General features: G+C 44.2%; 1 protein-coding gene across 2 annotated transcripts in view; it reads right to left on the bottom strand.

Moving 5' to 3' along the window:
• The window catches only part of FARP1 (FERM, ARH/RhoGEF and pleckstrin domain protein 1), a 162,913-nt gene extending 141,437 nt beyond the window's left edge, over window positions 1-21,476 (bottom strand). For both annotated transcript variants that reach the window (XM_081326826.1, XM_081326827.1), the window contains exon 1: window positions 20,974-21,476. The gene's annotated coding sequence lies outside the window, so the exon portion shown is untranslated. The remainder of the gene's footprint in view (window positions 1-20,973) is intronic.
• Between the last annotated feature and the right edge of the window lie 6,228 nt (window positions 21,477-27,704).

Genomic DNA, 27,704 nt, shown 5'->3' with positions numbered 1-27,704 from the left:
CTGAGATGCTTTTAAAATAATCCTTTTCTGATCATCATAATAAATAATTACTTGGAATTTTGGGTATACAAGAAGTAAATGTAAAGTTCAGATGCATATGCGATATATGTAACTCAACAAATCGGGATATAGAAATTTGCTTTCTACTCATATTATCAATCTATTTAGTTATATATTGCCAAACTACCCTTTCTATTCATATATGGTGAGCTAGAGATGCCAGGGTCCACATCTGGAAAGTATTGTGTTGTTTTATCTGAACTTGTAGTAAAACAATAGGATTTCAGAATCGGTGGCTCTAGTTAGCAAACTTTAACTTATATTCCCAAAACTAAGCAAAGTCAAGAGGCAGTTACCACCTGCCTTGAAATCCTAAAGCTATTGGCTAAACTGGGGGGGGGAGGAGAGGGCAGGATCTGGAAAGGCAGCAATGACAATGCACTTCCATACTGTTGCGAAAGGAGCCAAACAAAATGTGGTTAGGATTGACTCAAGGAAGTCTTTACCTTGTTTGGAAATCCCAATGATTGATCTGGCCTTTGGCATGCAAAGCATGTGCTCTATTACAGAATGTGCTGCTTGGTCCACAAAGAAGCTACAGCATATACAAAGTACGGTACTAGTTTCCATACTTAATACAAACCAGGTGGCCAGAAAGGCCCAACAGAGACTTCACTTTCTCAGGGTCTTGCAGAAGAACAGGGTAGAACAACGGCTAATGACCCTCTTTTACTGGTCTACTATAGAGAGCATCCTCTCGTACTGTATTGTGGTTTGGTATGCTGGTCTGACAGCCACGGATAGGAAAGTATTACAGAGGGTGGTGAGCACAGCACAAGACATTGTGGGCTGTCCCCTGACACCACCGGATGACATCACCAGGGCTCGCTGCCTTGGAAGAGTGAGGAAAATTCTTAGGGATGACTCACACCCTGGTCAGTACCTCTTTACTCTCCTACCATGAGTAGGAGATATAGGAGTATAGCCAGCCGCACCAACAGGCTGAAAAACAGCTTATATTCATGGGCTGTTAGGCTTTTGAATGGGAAATAATTTTATAACCTTTATGCATGACTGACTTGCGAGGCTGGTGTGTTGTGCAATTAGCTCACATGGTGTAATAAGATGGAGGGTTTGTGTCACTGTTAGTTGGGGGTGGGGGCACGAAGGGAGGCTCAGCCAATCTCAATGTATACATGGTTGTACTTTGACAATAAAGGTTCATTCATTCATTCCTTTGGCCTTAAAACCTGAAATGTTTTCCTTTATTAAGTTAGTCTATTTGGCTTGGGAAGGCATACCAAATTCTTGTATTCCTCAACAACCTAGTCAAGGAAATTTGATTCATGTATTTGTAATCTGATTAATTACAAAGTGATTACAAACTAAATGTACATTGGTTCCAAGTCCTATAATAAATTAATATTTCATCATTCCTTTAAGCAGCATGTTTCTTCCTTGAATTTTTTTCCGTACAAAAGATGGATCGTTTACATCATCCAATATAGTTTTATTGGCAACATAACCGCTTGAAAACGCCCCAGTGGGTATCACTTTCTGCAAAATTCAGAAATCAATTCGAACTCATTTTCTACAAAAGAAAAAAAATCAGCCCAAAACTTCAAAAGCATCTCATAATATTTTAAAAATTAGTAAGAAATGAAGATCATCTTTAGCACTTCCTTTAAAATTCAATCTGGATTGATTTTTATCGCATAAAACAAGTATGGGAGTGTGTTTGCAAATGTCCAACTTGGCAGTCATATTAAGTATTTCTTTTGAATTCTTGGAAAATATGTTTTCCTTTCAAAATTTATCCTCAAAAAATGTCAGTATCCTTTGACTAAACACAGCTGTTTCACACAACTAAATAGAATGTTCTTTTTCTCAACCCTTACAGTATAACAACTATACTATAATAGCACTTCTTTAACTCAGGGCTTTTCAACCTTTTCACCGATTGTATCACTTTTAGGATATGGCAATATTTGAGTACCACCTAGCAAGATATAAAAACTTGACCAAAACCCACCCCACCTGTTTAAAGTTGCAATTGCACAGAAATGACTTATAACCATTTTTCACACTTATGACCATTGCAGCATACCCAGGGTCATTTATATTTGGATGCTTGGCAACTGATTCATATTTATGATGGTCATGTGATCCCCTTTTGCAACCTTTTGACAAGCAAAGTCAATGGCAGGGCTGCTAGTGGCCAAGTGCTGACTTCCTTCCCTCCTTTTTCATGCCCACCTCCTTCTGAAGGAAGAATTTGAACCCCCCTCCCATATTTTCTCTCTTCCATATATTCATCAAACAAGGAAAAGCCTCCAGAGACAGAAAAGACAAGCTGCTGAGTGAACTAGCTTAAAATGGCACATTCCCCTTTAAGAATTAGCTACTGGCTAGAAAGGAAAGTTAAGGAGCGCAACCAGCACTTAAGGAAGAAAAAAAAGTGTAATAAGTATTGGCTGCCGACTAAGGCAGCCTTCCCAAATGGCTCCATTCATAAGTAAAGGAATGCTACAGGCAAAATCCATTCAGGAGAAAAATACTTCAAAATCCCTTGCAGCAAAACTTACAGCTAACTATAGCAAAGCAATAGAATCTAACATGAGACATCAGCCATCCGCCTAATAGAAATTGCCAAGCATTCTTTAAGAACACAAAGCCCACATTGCACATATCCCAGAACTTCAAAGTCACAAAAGCAAATAAGAATCCTTCCACTCACCATCTCCCTCCCTCGGTGTCTCACCTACAGCTGATACTCCCTTTCTTCATTGCTACCTTTTTTCATTCCTCATGGAGGGCAACCCCTCCCCCCCTGCATTTCTTGCCTGTTTGTTGCTGCCAGCACAGGTGGCTGCCACCAAAGTTGTAGATAGGCTCATGGCCAGCCTGCTTGGCCTGCTTGATCTCCTCTCCCCCCCCCCACCCTCCTCCTCCTTCTTTCCTTTGGTGCAGCTAGAGCTGACTCCACCTCCTCCCAAGGCAGCTTCTTTTTTTCCCCTCTCCCACCCAAACTACCTCCTTTTATAGCCTCTTCTGTCTCCGCCCCTCCTCCTCCTTTCTCATGGGGGAGGGTGAGCCAGAAGTGAGCCTGGGATCTTTGCCTCACCCCAGCCACTCTGCAGCTCTGGAGGACTCTCTCACAGTACATCCTTACCCGCGCTGGCTCTTTCCCTCCCCCACTACACTTGGCTAGGCAGGGCTGTGTACCACCTGCCACGTGTAAATGTACTACAAGTGGTACGTGTACCTCTGGTTGAAAAGCCTTGATTTAGCTCACCATATCAAAAAGCAAACATAAAAAAAATAATAAAAGAAAAATTATTTTAAAAACCATAGGGAGGGGAAAAATATTGTAAACTATAAATGGCAAAACAGAATGCAGATCACATCCCATGAATAATAGGTTTGTGAGACATTACTTTTTGCAGTGCACATATTTCCTTTTGTAAAACAGATTTCTGAAATATAATATCCTGGAAAACTTCCTTACAGAAAGTGATCCAAAACATCAATTCTTTCAATTCTTTTCAGCTCTTGGAAAGGTACAATACTTTCTAAGGAGTATTCCAATTCATTTACATTATATTTTTAATTAAAATGTGTCTAGTACTATATGATAATGGTATTAATGTCACTTCATTTGGCTGCAAGCATCATCGTCAGCCATTCAGTTGTGTCCGACCGTTGGCCACTCAATGGATCAGCAATCTCCATGCCTCTTTGTGTTTCATTGCTTCCTTTAGATCTGCCATGGTCATCCCAGTGTTGTCCTTTATAGTGTCCAACAAGAGGGACTAGAGCACCCCCTTCTTTTGCTGATCACTCCCAGCATGATTGACTTTTTGAGTGAGTCAGCTCACATGACATGACCAAAGTGTAACAGCTTCTGTTTGGCAATCTTGGCTTCAAGTGATAGTTTTGGTGAGGTATAATCTAGGACTTCGTTTGTTATTTTTGGAGTCCATGGGATGCATAATAAGTCATCTCCACCACCACAGTTCAAAGGCTTCCACCCTTCTCCTATATGTCTTTTTCAGAGTCCAAGTTTCATAGTTGTATGTAGCAATTTAGAAAAATTATTGCATTAACTAATTTGCATTTGGTTGTGAGGTTGATATCTTTCCTCTTCCAGATATTGTTCATGCTGGACAATGCAGTTCTTCCAAGTGCTATATGCCTTCTGATCTCAGGGCTGCAGTCAGCACTTTGGTCAATTTTAGAGCCCAGGAAGATGAATTCCTTTATTGTTTTGATGATCTCAATTGTTGATCTACACTCCGACCTGTGTGTTCTCTGCAAATGTCATTATCTTTTCTTGATGTTAAGATGCAGTCCAAATTTTTCACTTTCATCTTTGACTCTCAGGATTAGTCACTCCAGATCCTCCTTGCTTTCCATAAGCAATGTTGTATCATCTGCATATCAGAAGTTGTTATTTCTACCATCAATTTTAACCCCAATGGTACATTCCTCCAAATGTGCATTTCTCATAACTATTTCCGTGTACATGTTAAATAGCATAGGTGATGGAAACACATTGTCACATGTCTTTTTCAATTCTGAACCATTTTGTGTCTCCATATTCCATTTTTACAATGGCTGCCTGCTCAGAGTATAATGACTGTATGAGCTGGATTACAAGCAAACAAATTAAACTAGGTTGCAATCAAAACAAATTAAAACCTTGTCATTCTAGTTAAAACCCACAAAGCTATGTCCTTTCAGGAAGTGATTTCATAAAGTTATATGATCAACTAAGAACAGTTTCAACAAATAAATAAATAGCTCTAGCTGAGAAAATTCATAGTTACTTCAGGAATATTTTTTATTAGAATTTCTATTCAAAAGCAGATCATTAACTGCCACTAGCCTCCAGAATCTTCAATCAATAAAATGCTAAATAAAAGTTGGAAGAAGCAATGAAGAAAATCTAGAAAAAAATATGATTCTTGACTAAATCTTTCAGACACAATCACAATTAAGGCCAATCAGGAGTTTCCTTTTTTTTAAACAATCTCTTCAATTGAAATCCTTCAATGTAATATAACGAATTCTGAACCCAGATGTTATTTATTCATTTTAGTGTATGCAGAGTTTAGTGAGAAAATGGAAAAAAGGTGGAGAGGATGGAAAAGAAAGGCCACTTTGTACAAGAATTCAGAACCAACAAACCTTAGTTACCGGTAAATTCAAGTTAGATTCAAAATCTGTTCAAGCTGGATGGAGTTAAGATTGTATGATGAAGAGGAGACCCTCTAAGTCAGAGATTCTCAAAGACTGCTCTATCAGCAAGGTCAATTAGGAGTTCTGTCAGAAGTTACCTAAATTCACTAGCCAGAATAACTTGCTACCTCATCTGGGACTTTCAGCATTTGCCAACAATCAGAAAGCCAGTTGACTGTTGGTTCATATGGGGCTGAAGTTGCAAGGCAAATGTCATTGTATGTGGGGAGTTCTCTAGCCATCTAGATAGATGTCAATACATGTAGAGGCTTCCAACAGTCAGCTGGCTACAACCCACTGACTACTTCAGCCCATCAGCCCCAACTTCAAATGGAAAATAACTACCGTATGTAATTTTAGATTGTCTAAATTAGGATACTTATATGCTGAGATACTCATTTCTAGCTACAGCCTTATTGCTTCCTCGCCAGTTCCATTTGTACCAACTCCAGCCTCTTCCATTAAATAGCCAGGGTTGCTGTGACATATGAATTCTGGACCACTCAAAAGAAAGGTGTTGTTGTTGTTGTTAGCTGCGAAGTCGTGTCTGACCCATCGCGACCCCATGGACAACATTCCTCCAGGCCTTCCTGTCCTCTACCATCTTCTGGAGTCCATTTAAGCTCACGCCCACTGCTTCAGTGACTCCATCCAGCCACCTCATTCTCTGTCGTCCCCTTCTTCTATTGCCCTCGATCTTTCCCAGCATTAGGCTCTTCTCCAGTGAGTCCTTCCTTCTCATTAGGTGGCCAAAGTATTTGAGTTTTAGCTTCAGGATCTGGCCTTCTAAAGAGCAGTCAGGATTGATCTCCTCTAGGACTGACCGGTTTGATCGCCTTGCAGTCCAAGGGACTCGCAGGAGTCTTCTCCAGCACCATAGTTCAAAGGCCTCAATTCTTTGGCGCTCAGCCTTTCTTATGGTCCAACTTTCACTGCCATACATTGCAACTGGGAAGACCATAGCCTTGACTATACGCACTTTTGTTGACAGGGTGATGTCTCTGCTTTTTAGTGTGCTGTCTAGATTTGCCATGGCTTTCCTCCCCAGGAGCAAGTGTCTTTTAAATTCTTGGCTACAGTCCCCATCTGCAGTGATCTTGGAGCCCAGGAAAATAAAATCTGTCACTACTTCCATTTCTTCCCCATCTATTTGCCAGGAATTGAGAGGGCCAGATGCCATGATCTTGGTTTTCTTAATGTTAAGTTTCAACCCAAGTTTTGCACTCTCCTTCTTCACCTGCAACAAGAGGCTCTTACCTCAAAAGAAAGGTAAGAACAGCAAATCAGCGTGCCATAGGAAGAAAATCCAAAATTCACATTCTGATAGCACTAAGATGCTATCCAAGCAGCACACAATGTCTTTATTCAGTTCACCAATATCACAGTATACCATGGGAAAAACATTTCACTACTAATGGTAGCATACAAAGCTGTCTGTAACATCTTATAGTTACATAGCTTGCCAAAATGATATTTGGCTCAGTGGCCGTTGTTTATAACTGTTTCTGTTGAAAGAAGTTTGGAATTTGCAGAAAATTACAGCAAGCCAGAGCAAAAAATCAGTTCATTCATTAAGATTCAGAAAAGATATGTGTTTGATTCCAGGACCTCAATTTACACAATAGCAGGGGGAAATCTACCAATTCTTCCTCCTTCTATAACTTCCAAGCACACCAAAGAGATTGAGAAGGTTGGAAAATATCATTCCATAAATATTAAGTATGCTTTTCATGGAAATATGGTTACACTCAGTTCAGCTTGGTTTTCTCTGACTTCCAAGTAAGGAATACCAGTATAAAATCTCTGCCATACTTGCAACATTAAAGATTTCCAAAACTTCACAAATCAGTAACAAATATAACCGAGGTGTAAACACGGCAGTGCAGAAACACAAAACTAACACTATCTGGCATCTGAATAAAAACTGCACCAGCACATACTTTATTTCTACATGCCACAATTAAAAGGATGCTCTGGGCTACAAATCAGCTCTCAAATAATTTGAGAATAATGTATCAAAAGCAGCACTGAGAAAGGGGCAATGGAACTTTCAGAGAAACACTACAATATAAGTTGCATTTTAAGAGTACAAAAACATGGATCTATATGGAGGTAAACTATTTCACATGTATCATACTGGATAATTGGAGCACTTAGAGTGACATCACCAGGCAAGAATAGCAAAAATTTACAAGGAGTGGGAAGTTAGTTAGTTTAACAGGCACCAAAACTATTTCTTAAACTGAGGACAGGAGAACAGAGATTAAACATGAAAGCCTAATAAAAGGGAAAAAATGATGTTTCCGTTTACATATGAACCTTGACAACAGGAAATAAGTGCAGTGAATGGGAAAAAAACTGGAAAATAAATCAAGCTGACCATCAGTGTCCAAGAATCTGACTACATTTATCCACATAAACAGCAAATTAACATATGCCAATTTTTAAAAACTCAAGAAACTCACTTCTAAAATTAAATAATCCATAATGAGTATCAGGGTGAATCACATTTGGATGATACAAAATACAGGTCAATGAAAGGATGTTAAAATAAAACATTAAAAAAATCAAGATTATATATTTTCAACTATTTTTCCTAGTCTCATAGTAGTTCACAGCATCAGGTCTTATTATTATCCTACATTTTTCCCCACTAAATCTAACATTCCCGGTTCATGCAGGAAAATGTACAGTTGTGTTTGGTTGATCCCTTTTTTCAAAGGAGAGGAAATATAAAGTAGCTGCAATTCAACAATCACTGGACAAATGTACTTAAAGAACTAACTGGGAACACATTCTTCTTTATGCTATAATTAAAGGTAATGCAGTTGCTTCAGCTAAGCAATTTTAAGTCCAGTGAGAGTCATTATCACTGGAAAGTTCATTTCCATGCTCATTTCTGTGGATCATGAGCTGGGCTAACAATTCCATTATATGCCTCCTGGCACTGCTCTTCTATTGTGCATATACATTATTTAGAAAACATGCATACAGTTGTAAAAAGATAGTGTCACTTGTTTGAAATATGGGAAAAATGCTGAACCTATACATAAGTGTTGTGGAAGACAGAGTGAGTTTCATTCGGATTGCCATCAGTTCTACATAAATTACCAACATTGAAGCATGGATCATTAACTCTGTACTGAGTGTGCAATTCCATGGTGGGTGTCAGCTAAGTCTGATTTTGAATCCTCTAAAAATTCTAGAATAGTCCTTCAAGACTAAACATCGGCAGAATGAAAGTAACAATAGGGGGATGGATATCTGTATCCTTATTACTGAGACCTAAATAAAAAAAAATACTGGTTCTCATTAGATAACAACTGATTAACCTTAGCTGCCACTATTATCAATAAGCTTGACATTAGTTTTTAACAGTCTAATCTTCATAATCATCAGTCTTACATCAATAGTACATGTGCTGAGTTAGATAATACCAAGTTCAATGCTGCATTCAATAGGAAATTGAGTATCCTGGTCTTCTGAAGTTATACCAAATAGATGTAAATAAAATAATGTAATTTTTCTTAAAGAAAACATCTACAAATTCCTTTCATATACTTTACCTCCAGAAAAGATTAAGAGAGATGCAAGGTGTGCAGGTGGGTGGAAGGAAGGAAAGGAAAAGGAAAAGAAGAACTCATCCCTATCATCTGCCCTGGTTGATGTTAGCCATGAAGACTGTGATCCATTAGCAGTTTTTCTATCATACTAGTGTGGTGATATACAGGGACGATCTTAGAGAAATTACATGGCAACAGCTAGAAAACTACAATTACAGGTAGTCCTCGACTTATAACAGTTCTTTTAATGACCGTTCAAAGTTACAACAGCATTTTAAAAAGTGACTTGACCATCTTCACACTTACGACCATTACAGCATCCCCAAGGCCATGTGATCAAACTTCAGAGGCTTGGCAACTGACCCATATTTATGACGGCTGCAGTGTCCCGGGGCCATGTGATCAACTTTTGCAATCTTCTGACAAGCAAAGTCAATGGGGAAGCCGGATTCACTTAACAACCGTTTTAAGAACTTAATTGCAGTGATTCACTTAATAACTTTGGCAAGAAAGGTTGTAAAATAACAGAAATTTTTGGGCTCAATTCTAGTCGAGAAATACCTGTAAAGCCCAGTAAAGAAATGGACTTTCTTTTTCCTAGTGAAGAAAACATTAGAAAGAAAATGACTCTGCCTGAACTCCCTGGTCTCCCAAGGAAGAGCAAACACAGCCATGCTTCCAAAATTCGGTTACTGTAGTCCACAGGTGTCAAACCCGCTGCATCACGTGACGTGTTGCGGTGTATCACGACTTTCTTTGCATTGACGGAGCTGGGATGGGCGTGGCCTCTGCATGATGCAACTGGCCCGTGGGCTGGCAGTTTGACACCCCTGCTATAGTCTATATCAGGGATCTGTGACCTTGACAACTTTAAGACTTGTGGTCTTCAGCTCTGTCCACAAGTCTTAAAAGTTGTCAAGGTTGCAGACCCCTAGTCTATATCCTAGACCTGAAGTACTCTTATTCTTTTTGCTCATTTGGTCTCTGAAAGGGCTGAGAAGCAGATTCTCTCCTTTTTCATTATTGTGAAGTATTTTAAATTATTATCCCATTCATTTTTACACCAACTGCAATAAAGTGATGCTACAAAACAGTCCGATAATATAAAAGCATTTTTCCAGTGAAGTTACTTAAAGAAAGCTCCCAACCTCTGGCAGAAATGGCTGCATTACATGCAACATATTATGTATGCCGCACAATCAGCCAAGACATTTAGAATACGGCTTTTGAAGAAAAGAGAGAAATTGATGAAAAAGAACTGAAAAGAAAATGACTCAGATGGACAATTACAAAGATTTTGAGCAAAGTATAAATATCTAAATAGTGGTTAATTATTAGGGGGAAAAAGAATGAATATTGAATCATTTTATTAACGATATATTTTATTATGTAATATCTATTTCTGCTTTATGGGATGCGGTGGCTCAGTGGGTTAGGATGCTGAGCTTGTCGATCAGAAGATCGGCAGTTTGGCGGGTCGAATCCCGAGTGCTGCGTAGCAGAGTGAGCGCCTGTTACTCGTCCCAACCTAGCAGTTCGAAAGCACGTAAAAATGCAAGTAGAAAAATAGGGACCACTACGGTAGGAAGGTAACAGTGTTCTGTGCGCCTTTGGTGTCTAGTCATGCCGGCCACATGACCACGGAGACGTCCTCGGACAAGCGCTGGTTCTTCGGCTTTGAAACGGAGATGAGCACCGGCCCCTAGAGTTGGAAACAACTAGCACACATGTGCGGGGGAACCTTTACCTTTTATCTTTATCTCTGCTTTTGATCTCCCACTCTGTAGAATGTTTACATAATGATAAAATATTTTTTTAAAAAACAGAGAAAGCTCAAGATATACATATTGTACAATTAATATTATCAGGGCAACTTTTCATGTGCTCATAAGATGTCCAAGGGAATAGCGACCATATACCAATCTATTCTCAACCATTCAGTTTGCTCAATTCAGATATTGCAATAGGCTGTGATTTGCTCCACAGACAGAATAAAGCCATGTTTGAACTTTCCAAACAATTTACAGCTAGTTATGATTTTCTTCTCTTTAGTCTTGCTATTTTGCTTCTGCTAATGTTGCTTGAAAGAGTAATGGTTTTAGGTATTAGTCATCAAAGCAGTAAGCACAAGTCCATGTTTATGAAGTCATTTTAAAGCAAGATGCCACTTCTGATTTGCTGGAAGATTATATATTATAGTCAGTGCAGATTTCAGTCCAGTTAAGCATTGAATTCAGCTAAACTAATTAATTCAGTTAAGCTTCTTTAAGACTCTTGATACTACATTATACGTAATCTGATTAATTGAACATCAAACTGCAGAGTAATATTTTAATGTGAGTACATAATTGTTCATCTTACTTCTACTAACAAAAGAGTTTGGAGAGACTGTTAAAAAACAGCATTATAATATTATTTAAACTGGGTCATATCCAATATCAACGGCTTCTTCCAAGATTTATGTTGGATGCTTTACAACAAAAATGCATACCAAAAAATTAAAATACAAATACCGTATATACTTGAGTATAAGCCGAATTTTTCAGCCCACTTTTTGGGCTGAAAAATTCCACTTCGGCTTATACTCCAGTCAACAAAAAAACTTACCGAGGACTTGTGCGCGGCCGAGGCTTTGGTGCTTCCGGGATCGCCCGCACCTCTCCCAAGCCACCGCCGTCCGAGACCTGCCGAAGTTTGGGGAGGTTTGGGGAGGTGCGCGCGCACCTCCCCAAACTCCGCGCCTTGCCTGCCTGCTTCTTTCCGCAGCGGAAAGAAGCAGGCAGGCAGGGCGCGGAGGAACGGAGACTTGCCGACGTTTGGGGAGGTTTGGGCGCCTCCCCAAACCTCGGCAGGTCTCCGTTCCTCCGCGCAGACCTGCCGACGTTTGGGGAGGTTTGGGCGCCTCCCCAAACCTCCCCAAACCTCGGCAGGTCTCCGTTCCTCCTGCCGACCTTTGGGGAGGTTTGGGCGCCTCCCCAAACCTCCCCAAACCTCGGCAGGTCTCCGTTCCTCCTGCCGACCTTTGGGGAGGTTTGGGCGCCTCCCCAAACCTCCCCAGGTCTCCGTTCCTCCTGCCGACCTTTGGGGAGGTTTGGGCGCCTCCCCAAACCTCCCCAGGTCTCCGTTCCTCCTGCCGACCTTTGGGGAGGTTTGGGCGCCTCCCCAAACCTCGGCAGGTCTCCGTTCCTCCTGCCGACCTTTGGGGAGGTTTGGGCGCCTCCCCAAACCTCCCCAAACCTCGGCAGGTCTCCGTTCCTCCTGCCGACCTTTGGGGAGGTTTGGGCGCCTCCCCAAACCTCCCCAAACCTTGGCAGGTCTCCGTTCCTCCTGCCGACCTTTGGGGAGGTTTGGGCGCCTCCCCAAACCTCGGCAGGTCTCCGTTCCTCCGCGCAGACCTGCCGACCTTTGGGGAGGTTTGGGCGCCTCCCCAAACGTCCCCAAACCTCGGCAGGTCTCCGTTCCTGTTTGGGGAGGTTTGGGCGCCTCCCCAAACCTCCCCAAACCTCGGCAGGTCTCCGTTCCTCCGCGCAGACCTGCCGACGTTTGGGGAGGTTTGGGCGCCTCCCCAAACCTCCCCAAACCTCGGCAGGTCTCCGTTCCTGTTTGGGGAGGTTTGGGCGCCTCCCCAAACCTCCCCAAACCTCGGCAGGTCTCCGTTCCTCCGCGCAGACCTGCCGACCTTTGGGGAGGTTTGGGCGCCTCCCCAAACGTCCCCAAACCTCGGCAGGTCTCCGTTCCTGTTTGGGGAGGTTTGGGCGCCTCCCCAAACCTCCCCAAACCTCGGCAGGTCTCCGTTCCTCCGCGCAGACCTGCCGACCTTTGGGGAGGTTTGGGCGCCTCCCCAAACGTCCCCAAACCTCGGCAGGTCTCCGTTCCTGTTTGGGGAGGTTTGGGCGCCTCCCCAAACGTCCCCAAACCTCGGCAGGTCTCCGTTCCTCCGCGCAGACCTGCCGACCTTTGGGGAGGTTTGGGCGCCTCCCCAAACGTCCCCAAACCTCGGCAGGTCTCCGTTCCTGTTTGGGGAGGTTTGGGCGCCTCCCCAAACCTCGGCAGGTCTCCGTTCCTCCGCGCAGACCTGCCGACCTTTGGGGAGGTTTGGGCGCCTCCCCAAACCTCGGCAGGTCTCCGTTCCTCCGCGCAGACCTGCCGACATTTGGGGAGGTTTGGGCGCCTCCCCAAACCTCGGCAGGTCTCCGTTCCTGTTTGGGGAGGTTTGGGCGCCTCCCCAAACCTCCCCAAACCTCGGCAGGTCTCCGTTCCTCCGCGCAGACCTGCCGACCTTTGGGGAGGTTTGGGCGCCTCCCCAAACGTCCCCAAACCTCGGCAGGTCTCCGTTCCTGTTTGGGGAGGTTTGGGCGCCTCCCCAAACCTCCCCAAACCTCGGCAGGTCTCCGTTCCTCCGCGCAGACCTGCCGACGTTTGGGGAGGTTTGGGTGCCTCCCCAAACGTCCCCAAACCTCGGCAGGTCTCCGTTCCTGTTTGGGGAGGTTTGGGCGCCTCCCCAAACCTCCCCAAACCTCGGCAGGTCTCCGTTCCTCCGCGCAGACCTGCCGACCTTTGGGGAGGTTTGGGCGCCTCCCCAAACCTCCCCAAACCTCGGCATGTCTCCGTTCTTCCTGCCGACCTTTGGGGAGGTTTGGGCGCCTCCCCAAACCTCCCCAAACGTCGGCAGGTCTGCGCGGAGGAACGGAGACCTGCCGAGGTTTGGGGAGGTTTGGGGAGGCGCCCAAACCTCCCCAAACAGGAACGGAGACCTGCCGAGGTTTGGGGAGGTTTGGGGAGGCGCCCAAACCTCCCCAAAGGTCGGCAGGTCTGCGCGGAGGAACGGAGACCTGCCGAGGTTTGGGGAGGTTTGGGGAGGCGCCCAAACCTCCCCAAACAGGAACGGAGACCTGCCGAGGTTTGGGGACGTTTGGGGAGGCGCCCAAACCTCCCCAAAGGTCGGCAGGTCTGCGCGGAGGAACGGAGACCTGCCGAGGTTTGGGGAGGTTTGGGGAGGCACCCAAACCTCCCCAAACAGGAACGGAGACCTGCCGAGGTTTGGGGACGTTTGGGGAGGCGCCCAAACCTCCCCAAAGGTCGGCAGGTCTGCGCGGAGGAACGGAGACCTGCCGAGGTTTGGGGAGGCGCCCAAACCTCCCCAAACAGGAACGGAGACCTGCCGAGGTTTGGGGAGGTTTGGGGAGGCGCCCAAACCTCCCCAAACAGGAACGGAGACCTGCCGAGGTTTGGGGACGTTTGGGGAGGCGCCCAAACCTCCCCAAAGGTCGGCAGGTCTGCGCGGAGGAACGGAGACCTGCCGAGGTTTGGGGAGGCGCCCAAACCTCCCCAAAGGTCGGCAGGAGGAACGGAGACCTGCCGACGTTTGGGGAGGTTTGGGGAGGCGCCCAAACCTCCCCAAAGGTCGGCAGGAGGAACGGAGACCTGCCGAGGTTTGGGGAGGTTTGGGGAGGCGCCCAAACCTCCCCAAAGGTCGGCAGGAGGAACGGAGACCTGCCGAGGTTTGGGGAGGCGCCCAAACCTCCCCAAAGGTCGGCAGGAGGAACGGAGACCTGCCGAGGTTTGGGGAGGTTTGGGGAGGCGCCCAAACCTCCCCAAAGGTCGGCAGGAGGAACGGAGACCTGCCGAGGTTTGGGGAGGCGCCCAAACCTCCCCAAAGGTCGGCAGGTCTGCGCGGAGGAACGGAGACCTGCAGAGGTTTGGGGAGGCGCCCAAACCTCCCCAAAGGTCGGCAGGAGGAACGGAGACCTGCCGACGTTTGGGGAGGTTTGGGGAGGCGCCCAAACCTCCCCAAAGGTCGGCAGGAGGAACGGAGACCTGCCGACGAGCCGCGGCCACACAGGGTATTCCTGTGTATTCAGGCTTGCAAAATGGCGGATCGAGCCTCTGCTGGCGGCAGAGGCTTGCAGAACGGCGGATCGGCTTATACTCGAGTCAATAACTTTTTCCAGTTTTTGGGGGTGAAATTGGGGGTCTCGGCTTATACTCGAGTCGGCTTATACTCAAGTATATACGGTAACTAAATAATCCTAGGGCCTACATAGTTATCTTCTTGTTCCCCAGAGTCCTATTAATTTGAAAGTAACCTTGAGATCATGACTGAAAAACTCATTACATGCTTTGGTTAAAGAGTGTCAAAACCAATAAATGCTTTTTTTTAAAAAGGAAGGAAATAAAAACTAAACAATCTTTATTTTTCACATCGAAATAAGTATCATGTATATGTGAACCTTCCAAGAGGTGCTTTGCTTCAATCATACCTTTCATAACGCAATGCCTTGACAGGACTCAGCAAAGTGAAGTCCCTTCTAGCCTTCCATGCACTTTCATAGTGCATGAAAGGAATTACTTTGCTGGCCCTTCCTTGAGTTTCCTTTTTTGTCCTTCAGAAGACCTCTGTTTCTTTATTACATCTTTTCTCCCCCAAAAGCAAATTCAATAGTTTCAGTGGTTGTCCTGACTCATTACTTTCTTGGTGGCATTTATATCCTACCTTTTCTGAGGGAATTTATACAGAGGCTTTTCTCTTAATTTTATTCTTGAAACAAGAACGCTGTAAAATAGGTTGTGCTAAGGCAGGGCTTTTCAAGCTTTTCACCCATTGTACCACTTTTAGGATATGGCAACATCTGAGTACCACCAGTCACCTAGCAAGGTGTCCAAAACTTGATGACCAAAAAAAAAAGGAAAAAAATGATGAAGTACAGGTAGTCCTTGACTTACAACAGTTCACTTAGTGACTGTTTGACGTTACAATGGCACTGAAAAAAGTACCTCCCAAGCCACACCCGAGCAAGACACCTGCCTGCCTGCCCGGTGGCGCTCTTCCTCCTGTCCGAGGTTTTCATTGTTGTGAGCATTTCTGTTGAAGATTGGCAGCGGGGGTGGGGTGTGTTTGGTTTTTATTCCCCCCCCCCTCTGCTGGGTGGTTGCAGCAGGTTTTGGTCACTTCACATGACCCTGGGACACTGTGACCTTCATAAATATGAATCAGTTGCCAAGCATCTGAATGTAAATCACAAGACCCTGGAGATGCTACAACACTGCAGCTGATTGGGGCTTCTTCTGGGCTCAGAAGCACTAGGATCAGCACCGAGCTCCAGTTGGAGCCTGGTGCTGATCCTGGTGCTTCCGCTGAGCCCTGACAGCCCCGCAGCTCCAGCCATCTCTCGCTTAGGCTTGTGCGGTGCTGCCACCGGTTCAGCTCATTCCCCTCCCACTACCACTTTTCTAGGATGGTTGCGTACCACCTGCCAGGTGCCAATGTACCACAGGTGGTACCTGTACCACTGGTTGAAAAGCCCTGTGCTAAGGAACAGAAACTGAGCCAGTCACAGCAAATTGCATAAGGGAATCCAAGTCTAGAGCCACTTATTTTTTCAAGAGAAAAAATGGAATTTATTTCAAAGAGATTCAAAACCTGTATGCACTTTGGCTGCAAAGAAACTAGCCTGCATCATCCTAGAAACTCTAGTCTTGTCTTGCTTTCAACCTTCTTTGCATTGGTTCCTCACTAGATGGTTTGCCATATGGGAAGTATCCTAGATATGACAAACTACAATTACACTCACTTGCTATCTAAATATACGTGGGAAAGGATTAATTTATGGAATGTATCTCTGACATGCAGAAGTCGTCATAACATATCAATTATTAAGGAGCAGGGCTGAACAGAATGGCAAAATGTATGATTTGCATTCACAGTATAGGCATATCAATGATAGTACAAATACAGACATAGCAAATAACTTAATCCCAAACATTCTAGCTATCCAAAACCTCTTCACCATGATAGGTGAGAAACATGTATTTCTTTGTGAATGTATTCTATTAACTGTATGCCTAAGTGTTAAAAATTCCAGTATTCTTCAATCTACTATGCTCCAAATGTTGCTGGTTACACTGTTGGGGATGAGGTTGAGGTCATATGAACAGCATTCAGTTGAGAAAGAGTGAAATAGATAACTGGCAGAAGAGCAAGCAGGGTTTTCCAAGAGTCCTGCTGGACTAGAGTGGCATAAAGCCCCAGTAAAGAAATAAAATAAATGAGAAATGTCAAGCATCCAAAACATAAGAATGTATTGATAATTTGCAAATAATAGTAAGTCACCAGAATCTAAAAAAAAATCATGTTATTTCTTGTCAAAGTGCTTTTCCATTCTATTCAATTATTTGTTAACTGCCCAGAATCACTTAGATAAATAAAACATCCATCCAATCAGCTACAATTCATCAGGCATAGAATAACTGAGTGATAAGAAAACAGCTTATTTGTGATGGATCTGAAAGTAGCTCACCTGATTTAGGAGCTGTGTATCATAGTACAATTCATCATGTTTGCAGTCTCACTTGGGGTTCTCCAGATGTTTGGACTTCAATTCTTATTATTTTTCATTAAATAACAGGGAGTTGTCCAAAACCTCTGAAGGGCATCAAGTTCAGAAGGGCTGCCCAATGAAATATATTTCATTTCTACTGAAATACACGCATTATTTTGATCTGCAGCAGAGAAATACAGGTGTGTATTTTAATCCAGGGCTTTTCAACCAGAGGTACACGTACCACTTGTAGTACATTTACACATGGCAGGTGGTACACAGCCCTGCCTAGCCAAGTGTAGTGGGTGAGGGAAAGAGCCAGCGCAGGTAAGGATGTACTGTGAGAGTCCTCCAGAGCTGCAGAGTGGCTGGGGTGAGGCAAAGATCCCAGGCTCACTTCTGGCTCACCCTCCCCCATGAGAAAGGAGGAGGAGGGGTGGAGACAGGAGAGGCTATAAAAGGAGGTAGTTTGGGTGGGAGAGGGAAAAAAAAGAAGCTGCCTTGGGAGGAGGTGGAGTCAGCTCTAGCTGTACCAAAGGAAAGAAGAAGGAGGATGGTGGGGGGGAGAGATCAAGCAGGCCAAGCAGGCTGGCCATGAGCCTATCTACAACTTTGGTGGCAGCCACCTGTGCTGACAGCAACAATCAGGCAAGAAATGCAGCGGGGAGGGGTTGCCCTCCACCAGGAATGAAAAAAGGTAGCAATGAAGAAAGGCAGTATCAGCTGTAGGTGAGACACCAAGGGAGGGAGATGGTGAGTGGAAGGATTCTTATTTGCTTTTGTGACTTTGAAGTTCTGGGATTTGTGCAATGTGGGCTTTGTGTTCTTAAGGAATGCTTGGCAATTTCTATTAGGCGGATGGCTGATGTCTCATGTTAGATTCTATTGCTTTGCTATTGTTAGCTGTAAGTTTTGCTGCAAGGGATTTTGAAGTATTTTTCTCCTGAATGGATTTTGCCTGTAGCATTCCTTTACTTATGAATGGAGCCATTTGGGAAGGCTGCCTTAGTCGGCAGCCAATACTTATTACACTTTTTTTTCTTCCTTAAGTGCTGGTTGCGCTCCTTAACTTTCCTTTCTAGCCAGTAGCTAATTCTTAAAGGGGAATGTGCCTTTTTAAGCTAGTTCACTCAGCAGCTTGTCTTTTCTGTCTCTGGAGGCTTTTCCTTGTTTGAATATATGGAAGAGAGAAAATATGGGAGGGGGGTTCAAATTCTTCCTTCAGAAGGAGGTGGGCATGAAAAAGGAGGGAAGGAGGTCAGCACTTAGCCACCAGCAGCCCTGCCATTGACTTTGCTTGTCAAAAGGTTGCAAAAGGGATTACATGACCCTGGGATACTGTGACCATCATAAATATGAATCAGTTGCTAAGCATCCAAATATAAATCACATGACCCTGGGCATGCTGCAATGGTCATAAGTGTGAAAAATGTTCATAAGTCATTTCTGTGCGATTGCAACTTTGAACAGGTTTTTTTTTGTTTTGGTCATCAAGTTTTTCATACCTTGCCAGGTGGTACTCGAATATTGCCATATCCTAAAAGTGGTACAATCAGTGAAAAGGTTGAAAAGCCCTGTTCTAATCCACTGCATGCAATTACAGGAATTCTTCCATTTTATAGCTTCCACCATTGTTCTGTTCAGTTTTCAAATTTACAAATATCACTGGTATTAAATGTGTGTTGCAAATATCACTATACTGACAGCTGTTGCACTTTTATTAGCCTACATCAGGCATGTCAAACTGCCGGCCCGCAGGCTGAATGCATCATACTGAAACCGCGCCCACCCCATTGCCGGCAATGGGGGAAAAGTCACAATACATCACACAACGTCAGGTGACATCGTGAGTTTGACATGTCTGGGCTAGACCATTGCTTCCCTGGGATGGAATGGTTTCTTTTAAAGGAAAGATTTGGCTCTTGGTCAATCCCTTCAAGGTCAAGTTAAAAGGTTCCAATACCAGAAGCAGAACAACCCAATGCATCTTTTGCCTAATAATTAATGGAGCAGGACATAATCCATCAAAAGTTTCCTCAGGGTGTAGGATGAGGGTAAAGGTTCATTTTCGGAGCTTGTGGGTTGGTTTCTGAACGTTTCGTTACCAGGCTAGATAACATCTTCAGCAGAGTTTAGGGAATGACAGTTTAGGGGATGACAGACATAGACAGTGTCTATGTGCTGATTCTAGGGTGACATTTGAGGGGCGTGTGTACGTAGGTGTGTTTATTCTTGTGAACATGCAGTTCCTCTGGAAGAGCTAATTTAATTAACTCCATGTTTGCAGACCTTATCCTTTGCTATAGGGATTAGGTCTGGGTAACCTATTTGGGGTTTGAGGAAGTTTGCTAATTTTAGTTGATTAACTTAGTTTCAGCTTGACTGTTAATTATCTAGTGGAGATACTGATTCTCAGACCATTGTGGATTCTGTTAATATTTTAAGGGAAGATGGAAATAGTACAAAGAATAAAATATATTTGCATATAAAACTTCTCACAAATCGTATGTCCCTTTGGCTTCTCCTGCCCCCAGAAACACTCAAATTCCACCCACCCACCCACGGGACCTGGACCCGCTCAGTCCCACTACCTGGGTCACTTCTGTCCTTCCCATAACACATTTTCCAAAGTCCTGATCAACTTTGCCTCCCCGGGGCGATAATCGACCTTTCACTATGATACCAAAGAGATCCAGGTCTGGTTTCTCATACCCAGGAGACTCTCCCTCACCTCACCTTCCTTTGTGCCCAGCCCCACCTGACTGGAGGGTGGGGCGATAGTCGGGATGATCAAAGGTGAGTCTCTCGGTCTGGAGAGTGATAACGTGTAAAGGGGCTGGCTTCCAGTGTCTTGGGAAAACAAGCGGCTCGGATGATGCCACCTTCCTTCCCAGCCGCTCCTCCCCCGCCCACCGGCGGTCTACCCCAGCGTTTCCCAACCTTAGGAACTTGAAGATGCGTGGACTTCAACTCCCAGAATTCCCCAGCCAGCATAGCTGGCTGGGGAATTCTGGGAGTTGAAGTCCACGCATCTTCAAGTTCCTAAGGTTGGGAAACGCTGGTCTACCCAGATTGTTGGGGGCAATTAAGCTGACTTTGTAATAATGCCGCTTGGGGGTGTGTGTGTGTGTGTGTGTGAAAGCCCTAACAAGCAGGCATATACATAGAACGAAGGCTACTGCTAAGCTCGTAAGCCGCCCTGAGTCTTCGGAGAAGGGCGGGATATAAATGGAATTAAAATAAAATAAAATAAATAAAATAAAGGGCAAAGGGGGCGGGAGAGCGAAGTAAGGGGGAGCAGGGAGCGAAGTCCCTTCGCGCGCACAAGTTCCAAATCCCGAAGAAACAAAAGGCACCAACTTCGCAAAGTAGTCTTTGGAGATCAAGCCCGAGGCGAGGCGAGGCGGGGCGGGGATGTTCTGGAGAGCGGGGGGGGGCGGGCGGGAAAGAGAACAGCGCACACACCTTAGCCCAGCGTTTCCCAACCTTAGGAACTTGAAGATGCGTGGACTTCAACTCCCAGAATTCCCCAGCCAGCGTAGCTGGCTGGGGAATTCTGGGAGTTGAAGTCCACGCATCTTCAAGTTCCTAAGGTTGGAAAACGCTGCGCTTAGCCTTCTTAAAGCGGATTTCCAGGGCAAGAGATTCCCCACCCCACCCCCACCGGTGTGTCGCCGTCTGCTTCTCCCCGCCCCAGGCCGACCTCTGCCAATCAGCCCTTCTCCCCGCGCCGCCCCCCCCCAGAGCTTTCCCCCCCCCCCTCCCCGCAAGCCAGCCAGCCAGCCAGCCGGCCGAAGCGCGCGCACCCCAACCGCTTCTTCCCATTGTTTCCAAGTCCTGCGCTCCCTCACCGTGCGCGGCGCTCCTCTCGGGTTTTGCTCGTTGTGGCGGCCACCGGCGGCGCAGACAAATCGGGTGGCGGTCGCTGGAGGGTCCGAGCCATTAAAGGGTCTTGGAAAAGACAGAGGAGGGGGCGGAGGCGACGGCAGCAGCAGAAGGAGGAGGGCCACAAGGGCAATCTCGAGGGAGCGGTGGGACCGAGGTCGCCATGGCTGAAGCGCCAGAGGAAAGGGAAAAAGGCGCCCCGGCTAAGGGGCGGGAGCGGGAGCTCGAGATGTCCAGGCGAGGCAAGAGCGGGTGAACCGGCGCAGCTGCTCCGGGTGGCTGTGGCTGCCGTCGCCTCCTGCTCCTTCTCCTCCCACTAGCGCTCCGGCCCCCGCCTAAAGGGGAGGCGGGGAGGGGAAGCGCGGCGGTGTAGAGCCCCCTCCAGCGTCCGTGGGCGCGTCTTGCCCCCGCCACACAGCTTCGGCCCCCGCCTCCTCCCAGAAGCACAGCTCCGCCTCAGCCTCGAAGGGCCGAGTCCTTTCCCGTGGAAACCTCCTCCTCCCGGTGGACCAAGCTCGGGGGCAGCCGGCGGAGGGAGGGGAGGGGAGGGGGCGGGCCGTGGCGGCTCCGGAGGCCTTCTAACGGGCACGGGTGTTGAGGTGTGTGCGCCTTTCCTGCGCAAAGAGGCGTGGCGGTGGCTACAAGTGTTCCGAGCTCTACCGAGGGGGCAGCGCGGGATTGAATCCGGTACAAAGTGGGAACAAAGGGAAGCGGATCGGAACGGTCAGCGCGGGCGGCTCCGGGATCCGCAGCGAGGCCGAGGACGCCACTATCCCCGACAGAAAACTCCTAACCACCTCTGGTGGAAATCCGGTCAAATTTTACTTGTATCGCTGTTGAAAAGCGAAGGTACTTTACCTTATGACATTCCCAAAATGCTACAAGGAGTCCAGAGTAGAGTATCTTTCCTAGGTGACGTTTCCCGCTTTTTTTTTAGTTACTACACCCACAGATCCTAGAATGGTTATTTCCCAAGGGTGCAGCTTGTCTACATTTCCCTCCCGAACAATGTTCCGTGTGCGATAAGAGAAAATTGCACTGGGTAGGAAATGGGAGGTGACTGGAAAGCAGCAGTGTCTGGTTTGAGAAATGAGGCAGATTGATTTCCCCATGCAAGCTTTATTGGCAAGCGTGCTCCGAAAAATACATTAAGCTATATTATTTATTTATTTAAAGGATACATAGATGTAACTCCACAGCAATACATAGTACCGTATTTTTAGATTGTGCCAGGAGCTGTCCATAATCCCTGGCCTGTCACTTTCCCAGAGTGGCAGTTGTAGATAATAGCACTCACTAAAAGGTGTGGTAAAATTGTTTTGTTTTGTTCTCATTAACAAGGTTTGTCTGCAAAAAAGAATGGAAGAATGTTGAAGAAAGCAAAGTTTGCAAATAAAAAAAATGTGATTCCTGAATCCGTTGTGAAATTCCATAATTAAAGGATAATTGAAGCACATTTTCTTGAAGTGGAAACACCTTTGTACATTTCTCCAGTGATTGGCTATTTAACATAAATATGTTTGCAAATGGTTATTAATTTTCCCTTCATTGAATAAATAGCACCTCACCTTTGAGAATCAATTTATTGTAATATAAATCATGCTTCATGACAAGGGTGTGTAGCTTTCCTTGATAAAATAAAAAGTCCATTTAAGCTGCAATTGAATGCCAATTTACCTGGAAGAAACATGCTGCATCTGAATCCAATAAGATCTGTAGCTGAACATATATAAATTATCAACCAAAAATCTTGTTCACAAGATCTAAATAAAAGCAGGAGCAAAACAATTCTGTTCCTGTTTTTAACATTGATATACAGAAGCATTGGAGATAATACCATATTGTTTACTGTATTATTGAAAATCAACTGCAAAGAACTCTATAAGGTTTTTCTTTTCTAGGCTAGACAATAATTTTAAAAAAAGACCTGTTATGGTTAGTGGTTAAGGTGTTAAAATGAGGGTAGCTCATTCTCAGTTATTTCCATTTTATTTAACTTACAGGGTTATAAGGAAATACTAGAGGGTAGGGCATTTTGTTACACTACCTTGAGTTCCTGAACCAATTGTGTGCTGCAAATCTAATAAATAAAATAGTAGCAGTTCAGGTTTTCTGAATACATCTTTTCTTGCTGGTAACATCAATGTTACTGAATTATTAGTTGGATTAGATGAGTGTTGGATCTGACGAATCTTAGGATTTTGCTTACACTTGCTTTTTCACCCGATTGGCTACTAATCTGCACTGTGCCTATGTGCAATTTAGCAAGCACATCCTTTTGCCTGACTGAACACAGGTTGTCCTCAACAGCCATTCATTTATTGACCAGAGTTACAATGGCTCTGAAAAAAGTGACATGACTGTTTTCACACTTACAATTGTTGCAGCATCCCCATGGTCACATGATCAAAATTTGGATGCTTGGCAACTGGTTCAGATTTATGATTGTTGCTGTGACCCAAGTCATGTGATCACTTTTTGTGACCTGACAAGCAAAGTCAATGGGGAAGCCAGTTTCATTAAACAACCATGTTACTAACTTAACAACTGCACTAATTCATTTAACAACTGTGGCAGGAAAGGTCGTAAAATGGGACAAAATTCATTTAACCAATGTTTTCACTTAGCAGCAGAAATTTTGGGCTCAATTGTGGTTGTAAGTTGAGATCTACCTGTAACTAAATTTGCTAAAGGGGAATGTTTTTCTACCTTAACACACTTTGCAGAGGTTTCAAAGAAGGAAAACCAGACATTGGTGAGTAAAGGCTCTCATTATTTCTTGTGTTGGCTAGCCTATTTTTATTCATCATGATGTCATTTCAACAGCACAAAGAGCTGTAAAATATATCAAAATACAAGAAATGCGTATTATAAGGAAAATTAGGAGAGGATCCTTATGTTTATTTATATGCCTTTATTTTATATCCTTCATATTCCTGAATATTCAGAGCAGATAGCAATCTAGATCATCATAAAAACAAGAAAATTATCTGAAAATAATAATAAACTGTAATGGCCCTGGTCTCATAAAGAGAAGTTCAAAAATTAATTTCTCAGTTGAAAAATAACAAGGACCCCATCCAAGAGTGGTAAACAGTTTTACCCAAATTCTTAAAAACTAATTTCACCCAATGGCATCTGTTCTGGCTCTTTTCTTAACTACCCTAACTTTCCCAATTCCACAATTATTCCATTATTCTGCCTACATATAGAAAGGAGACAAATCTGATTATGCAAACCATCACCAAATCAGTCCCTTATCTGTAATCAGTAAATTATATACCAGTTTTTTATATTATTAACTTAACGGTTGGGGGGGGGGCTTTCCAAAATCATCCTGGCACCAGAGCAGGCAGGGTTCACACCCAGCCATTCAACTTTGAACCAAGGCACAAAATTACATTACCCAAGTGAGAAATAGCCTTACCGAAGGCAGCCTTTATGTGGCTTTCATAGAATTAAAGATGGTCTTTGATTCTATAGCATGCAAGAGACTCCAGAGAAAATTAGCTATAAGATTGATAGCAACCTTCTTAAATTAATATGACTGTACTTAGAAAGTACCATACAAGTTAAGGTAAAGTGAACTAACTAAATCTATTCCCAAGATAAAAGGTATAAAATGAGGTTGCATACTAGCCCCATTATTGCTAAATGGATATATTAATGCTGTAACTGAAGCCTTTGCTAAACTAGAATTTCACGCTCCATCTCTTTATGTTGATGATACCTCCATATTTTCCATAACCCAGGTGGGGCTACTTGGATGCCTTGAAGTATTCTCTTCTTATTGCCATAGGGAATGGCTTGAGGTCAATAACCCTAAAGCACTGATTAGCTGGAAAATTAATGGCAGACCTACTGAGCAAGTGCTGACCTTTAAAGTATGTAGGCATTCACTTTCAATCATCTACTCATTGGATCAATCAAGCAACCTTCATGTAAGAGCCCCCAAAGCATTATTTGTGATCATTAAATATGCATGTCAACATGGTAACAGCTACAGTGAGGGAAAAATTATTTGGTCCCCTTCTGATTTTGTATGTTTGCCCACTGACAAAGAAATGATCAGTCTATAATTTTAATGGTAGGTTTATTTTAACAGTGAGAGACAGAATAACAACAACAACAAATCCAGAAAAACACATTTCAAAAAAGTTGTAAATTAATTGGCCTTTTAATGAGTGAAATGAGTATTTGAACCCTTGAGCTCCCTCCACAGATTTTCTATGGCAGGGGAGTCAAACTCAATTTCATTGAGGGCCGCATCAGCATTGCGGTTGCCCTCAGGGGGCCGGGTGGGTATGGCCAGGGTGGGCGTGGCCTACTGGGTGGGTGTGGCTAGAGTGCGTATGGCCTACTGGGTGGGCATGGCCAGCTCTACATCGTTCGCATCAAGGGTGCCTATGGGGTCCTGGGCAGGAGTGGGACAGATCTGAGGGTCTCTGGCAGAAGGAGGGTCTCTGGGCCAAGGCAGTGGGGGTCATTCCCTCACTGTTTCCAGGATGGCTTTGGGGGCCACATGAAACCACTTCGCGGGCCGGATCTGGCCCCCAGGCCTTGTGTTTGACATGTCTGTTCTATGGGATTAAGGTCTGGAGACTGGCTAGGCCACTCCAGGACTTTAATGTGCTTCTTCTTGAGCCACTTCTTTGTTTCCTTGGCCGTGTTTTTTGGGTCATTTCCATGCTGGAATACCTATCCATGACCCATTTTCAATGCCCTGGCAGAGGGAAGGAGGTTCTAACCCAAGATTTGACTGTACATGGCCCCATCCATTGTCCCTTTGATGCGGTGAAGTTGTCCTGTCCTCTTAGCAGAAAAACACCCCCAAAGCATAATGTTTCCACCTCCATGTTTGATGGTGGGGATGGTGTTCTTGGGGTCATAGGCAGCATTCCTCCTTCTCCAAAAACGGCAAGTTGAGTTGATGCCAAAGGGCTCAATTTTGATCTCATCTGACCACAACACTTTCACCCAGTTCTCCTCTGAATCATTCAGATGTTCATTGGCAAACTTCAGACGGGCCTGTAAATGTGCTTTCTTGAGTAGGGGGAATTTGCGGTCACTGCAGGATTAGAGTCCTTCATGGCGTAGCGTGTTACCAATTGTTTCCTTGTGACTATGGTCCCAACTGCCTTGAGATCATTGTAGTTCTGGGCTGATTCTTCATTGTTCTCATGATCTTTGGAACTCCATTAGGTGAGATCTTGCATGGAGCCCCAGACCGAGGGAGATTGACAGTTATTTTATGTTTCTTCCATTTGTGAATAATTGCACCGTTGTCACCTTCTCACCAAGCAGTTTGGCGATAGTCTTGTAGCCCATTCCAGCATTGTGTAGGTCTACAATCTTGTCCCTGACATCCTTGGATAGCTCTTTGGTCTTGGCCACGGTGGAGAGTTTGGAATCTGATTGATTGATTGCTTCTGTGGACAGGTGTCTTTTATACGGTTAACAAAGTGAGATTAGGAGCACTCCCTTTAAGAGATGCTCCTAATCTCAGCTCCTTACCTGTATAAAAGACACCTGGGAACCAGAAATCTTGCTTATTCAGAGAATTAAATATTTATTTCACTCATTAAAATGCAAATCAATTTATAACTTTTTTGAAATGCATTTTTCTGGATTTCTTTGTTGTTATTCTATCTCTGTTAAAACAAACCTACCATTACAATTATAGACTGATCATTTGTCAGTGGGCAAATGTACAAAATCAGCAAGGGTTCAAATAATTTTTACCCTCATTGTATGTACCAGCAGCTGTCAAATTATTTAAGGCTCAATGCTATATGGTGCTCAGTTATTTATAAGCATTGTAATTATATGTGCACATTTTGTAGTTGTAATTCTTGAAATTAGTCTTTTATTTAAAATGAGGGCTATAAAAATAGGATTCTGAATATCAGCCTGTGGTATGAATAGGAAATTAATAAGCAGGGGGGAAAAGCTGTTCTTGCTTTAGAAACATGTAAAACCGAGTTTCCTTGAGGAATACAAAAGGCCCAATCTGTTGTATCAGTGCAACAGAAGAGGTAGTTATGGAGAAGCAATTGGGCCTTGGAGATCATTGCATTTTAAGAGACACTCATAAAACTATAAAAGGACAGTTAATACTTCTCTTCAGTGGTATCTAAAGTGGAATAAAAATTCTGTTGAACCGTAATAGAATTTTAAAAATGTGACTGCATGGCATCTCAATTGTTTCATCGGCTTTCCTTTCTCAAGTTTCAAAATTTTATAATTCTTTCAATTGTTGCTCTAGATAGTTGTCACTTCCAGGTACTGAAATGTCCATTAGTCCTAATGAAGTTTTTTCTTTGCTGTTCTTACATGGCCTTGAGTCTTCATCCTGAGGTGAAGATGAACCAAACGTTTTGATGTTCATATGGGATTATTTCGTATTGTTGTATTTTCCTTGTATATCACCTAGAATGTGATTAGATGATGTAACACTAATTTCTACTTCAACTTAAATTTAACTCATTATAACATAATGAGCAGTCGTGTAGTTTTTAATTATTATTGATTTGCTGAATTTACTTGCTACCTATCTTGCCATGCGGCTACTCTAGGCAGCTTATCATTCTTAGCAAGATCACAAAAATGATTTGCCATTGCCTTCTTCCAGAATATTTTTTGACTTCCTGGTCTAGATCAGGAAATTTCTGGTTACTCTTTCAGACCTAACCCAATC

The sequence above is a fragment of the Vipera berus genome, assembly GCF_964194415.1.
Source record: "Vipera berus genome assembly, chromosome: 4".
Classification (NCBI taxonomy): domain Eukaryota; kingdom Metazoa; phylum Chordata; class Lepidosauria; order Squamata; family Viperidae; genus Vipera; species Vipera berus.
This window is presented reverse-complemented; position numbering and strand designations above follow the sequence as displayed.